Raw genomic sequence first — 5,191 nt, 5'->3', positions numbered from 1 at the left:
GAGGAAAAAACAAGGTTAAAAAGTGCGGTTCTGGTGGGGTTTGAACACACGGCTTGAAAACGTGTAACATTAATTACTACTTCAAAGTCGATCTCGGCCACAGAGACAAGTGATGTATGAAGGTCTAATAAATCATTATACTATATTATGTTTTTTACAGTTAACAAATCTAAATGACATATATATCATATTAGACTGGCATCAGTCGTAAGAGTCCTTTAAAATAAATATCTCTGCCATTAAATCCTCTCAAACAGCACTTTTTGAAGAAGAAAAACTTACAATATCTTTTATCTCTGGCTCTAACGACTGGACAAATGCGATCTGAACTGGACAGCTTTCATCCCAGCTAATAATCACCATCTCATTAGCGATCATTGAAAATGTGTTCATGATATAACATAACCCCCAGTTGACTCCAGTTCCATGTATCATAGAATCCTTAATGGCCTTCACTGTCTGTATCTATAATGAATTGCATGCCAATAAGTACTCTTTGTTACCAGATGAATAGGAAAGTGTTAATCAACTTTACTTTGACAGTCTTTAATAAATGTAATCCTAAGCATATTAAAGGGTGTAATTATTTAAAACAAGAAAATATTGATAGTTTAATGTTATAATGTGTTAAATCATGCTTTAGATGCAGTTACAGTAATATCCTGTAACACTTGTATGTAGAAAAAGGTTTATGATAACACCAACCAAATATTGATCATTAATGGGAGACAGTTCATTAATGAAATCACACAATCGCTCAAAACAGTAACTGGCGGTCATTATGCTTGGTCACTTTCATAAATTACTTTAATCATACTTTTGCACTGTCTACATAATTTCAAGAAAGGCCGCCATGACAGAATGGTAAATGTTGCTGACTTCTAATTACTGGCCTTTCACCACTATGGGTTCGAAACTTCACATGAGTTGTTTGAAATCTTCATGTGTGAAAACCGTCCAGGTGGCTTACGGAATGCTGGTGGTTCTGCCCATGCCTACAACAACGCATGGAGGTGCACCTGGGGTCTGCCTCTACCAATTCTGCCATACGACTTAACTGTGACAGTGTGACCCCCCCCCCCCACCCCCCAGATGACTACACACTGACAAATGTTGTAATATTGTTAAGTCCAGCAACGGCTAATAACACAAGAAAAAATAATTGGACAAAAAAAAAACCCGATGATATTCGCTTGTCAAATTCATGTTGACATTGTATATGAACTTTCATTTGAACTTGATGGAAACCATAAGGAGTAGTTGAGTAAGCAATGTACAGATGTAGTATTAATATTATCAAATCCAATTAAGGGGAATAACACAAAAATCCTAACATTATGCACCACTTCATGTTGATGATGTATACCAGATTTCATTTAGATTGGATCAGAACTGCAGCAGACGAGTACACAAGAACGTGTATGTATGTATCTATGTACATGTATGTTTATTAATAGTCGCCACCGGTTACCCATATGGGCAACTCCTCCAGAAGACAGTAGTAATGTTAGTAAGAGAATATTGCAAGATACAGAAGACGCTTCAATTCCAGTTTCATTGGTTCTTTAACGTGCCAGGTGTAAAGCACCCATACACGGGACTCTTATCCCAATGTTAGTAATTTATAGTTGGAGAAGCGGGGACTCGAACTGACGACCCCTGATTTCGTAGTCAGTGTTACCACTAAAAAAGACTTACAAAAATGTGTGGCGGAATCAAAATGACGGATGGTCAGATCCAACACTAAATTCCTATCGGGTCTTTCACGTTTAATTAAGGAGTGAATTATTGCATAAAACAGCTCCATGTGTACGTAATAATATAAATTGAAAAATGGAACCGATGGTTGTTCTGATCATCAATGTATCTAAATAAAATGTTTTGAGATACTCGCTAAAATGGCAGTAAGTGTATCGGATTACGATCTCGCCATATATTTACACAATGCAGGAATGTGTATATGAAAGAGGTAAACAGACGCGTATTATAGATACGGAAATTGAATTCAATTAAAAAAGACGTGTAGGTTTGCTTCTTAAAATTTCTACTTTGATTTCTATTTCAGTTATACGATGGCATTTCTGTTAATGTAAAGGTTTCATGTCTAAGTATTTTACAGAGAATGTATATAAACTATGTTAAAGTAGTTAAACCAAGTGCATGTCCACACATGAAATTTGTTAAACAATAGATTAGTTTTATTCTAGATCTACATTTGTAATTAATCTTAAAAGCAAGTAAATATATATGTTTATTCAGCGTTTGTCATAACTTAACTTAATACGGATAACATATAGTAGCATCTGTACTCTGTGAGTAAAACTTGCAACGAGTGCGTAATAAGCTGGGGTGTTAATACATATGATACTTGCTATTTGCAGTTCAAAATGGCGATATTTGTTTACTTTTTACCAACAAATTTTCAATAGTAAGTGACTTTATTATCTACGAATTTTCAAACGATAACGCCAAGTTGGTGGCCATAAATTATCTTTACCCGGTTTTAAGTATGACATTTTTGTCTTTGTTTGTAAAAAAATATCGAAGGTACAGTGTCAGTTCAAACTGACGAAAAAATCGCAACCGTGAATGAAAATGCGATTTCTGTACAAAACACTACACAGGATGCTTATAGTTTTGGACGAATACATAACAATATAATGTTATTGAAGATATATATGTGATGCTTCTAATATCTCCTCTTGCAAAAATATTCTGGTATTTTGTTGTTTGGTGTTATACACACGACAGTTTTGTTGTTTGATTGTTCTAACGAAATGAATGTTAGAAGTTTACAAACTAATACACCTTGGAGTTAGAAATTCTGTTTATAAAATACTAAGTCTATTATGGTATTCAACGATACTAGTGAAGGCAGCAATATTGATATTATGCTTTTCTTTATCCTATCATGTTCCTATAATTGAAGATCAAAATAATCACTTATTGTCTCCGGAGGTAGCATGACGTCACGCTGCCCTTGATATTCGCATTTTCTTGGCCACACTTATCTATGTTCTATGTAGAAAAGCAATAACATATTTTTCATTTCCGTTCAAAGAATTGTTTATAATGGGGACCAATGAATTTTATACTATTTATACTATTTTGCAGAATGAGATGTAAAAAACGCTCAAAATAAAAGAAAAAAGCGAATATGAACAATGTCAGCTACATCTGCTTAGTTCATAGCCAGTTTACACAAAATCGGTAGTTCGTGTCTAGACAGGCTTAACTTTAGTGGAACTGTTATTATATATACGAATTTCGGTTTTAGCTCGACTATACGAAGTATATGGAGAGCTATCCTACTCACCCGGCGTCGGCGTCGGCGACTTTCCGCGTCCCCATCTTGGTTTAAGTTTTTATGCACTTTCTCTTTTTTCTCTCCTTATCTGTGTAATTACTCGATATATTTGCTTTTAACTTAAAATAGTTATTCCTCATCATCATCCACATCATCTAGCATAAGAGCTATAACTCTCACACCAATATTTCATAAATTGTCCACCCTTTTTACTCAGAATGTCAGGTTAAAGTTTTGATGCACTTTCACTCTGTCTCAGTTATTACTATTTGATTCAAATTTAAAATAGTTGTTCCATATCGTCACCCACATCATATGACACAAGGTCCATAACTCTGGCACTAATTTTTCATGAATTATGTCCCCTTCTTACTTAAAATTTCAGGTTAAAGTTTTGGTGCACTTCCACTTTATCTCAGTTATAACTAAAAGTATCAATGTTTTACAAGCGTTACATTGATGACGGATTTGGACTGTGGCAACATGGACTAGAAGATTTGTTAAAATTCAGAGAGTTTGCGAATCAGATACACCCGAACATAAAAGTGGAATTAAGGTGGCATACAACAAGAATAGAATTTTTGGACACGACTGTCAGAATTGAAAGAAATAATGAAATTACAACAGTCTTATATTCGAAACCGACGGACAAACACTTGTATTTAAACTGGAAATCAGACCACCCTCAAAACGTAAAAAAGGCAATTCCGTATGGATTAAGGGTAAGATTGAAAAGGATTTGCTCGACGGAAGCAGACTACGCCAAACACAGACAGGAACTAAGAGGCCAGCTAAGGAGGAGGGGTTACAGCGGAAAGTTTATTGAAAATCAACTGGAATAGAGTAGACAGGATAGACAGGGCTAAATTATTAACACCACGAAAACTCAAAAAAGAGAAAATGAAGAGGGTACCTGTAGTAGTGACTTACTCCAGACATCTCCCGAATTTACATAATATTGTACGTAAACATATGAACACGTTACACAAATCAGAACGAATGAAACATATATTCGGTGACACCCCAATTGTGGCTTACCGCAGGGACACGAATATTTCTGACCTTTTGGTACATGGAAAGACAAACAAGGTTATGAAGCAATACCAAACGGGCGATATGAAACCAAGGCTATAGCGGCATGGATAGAGCGAACTCAGACCTGCCAGGCATGGAACCTGGTGTATGGGATAAACTGTATCCAGTGCGATAAAATTGTGTATATTGGTGAAACGTCAAGATCGCTGAAGGAGAGATTGCGAGAACATGAAGCGGACATACGGCTGAAAAGTACGAAACCAGTGGCAGAACATTTCAATATGCTTGGTCATAGCATAAGTGATGTCGGGGTGTCGGTGTTAGAACACATGAAGGAAAACAGTAGATACTACCGACAGATCAAGGAGCTTGAGTGGATCCACGAGTTGCAGACAGAGGCGCCAAATGGACTTAACACGAAAGCGAAACTTGGGGTTCTTTGGAGGGAATATAAATAAACTCAATCAAATTGATGCTTAAGTAACATTTAATTTTCCGGAGGTATTTTGGTTTTAAGTAAGCGTTTTTGTATTAATTTTGGTTGTTTGTTGTTGCGACCCATTAATATGTTCTTAATATGTATTTCTTTCATATATTATGTCTTTTCTGCCTTTAACGCATTTTTGTGATTTCAAATACATAATTGTCATATTTTACTGGTTCCGTTACTAATATAGAATATTTTCTTTTTACTTTTTTCTGTAATTACTTCCCTTTATACGTAAAATTTGCCTATTTTTTTTATAGTTTCGACTTCGTTTGATGATAAACTATTCGTTTTTAAATTTATTTTTGTTTATTTTAGTAATGATCTAATGGTTAAATGCAAAATTTTATGAGTATCTTTGT

The sequence above is a fragment of the Mercenaria mercenaria genome, chromosome 5 (genome assembly GCF_021730395.1).
Source record: "Mercenaria mercenaria strain notata chromosome 5, MADL_Memer_1, whole genome shotgun sequence".
In the NCBI taxonomy this organism is placed as follows: domain Eukaryota; kingdom Metazoa; phylum Mollusca; class Bivalvia; order Venerida; family Veneridae; genus Mercenaria; species Mercenaria mercenaria.
This window is presented reverse-complemented; position numbering follows the sequence as displayed.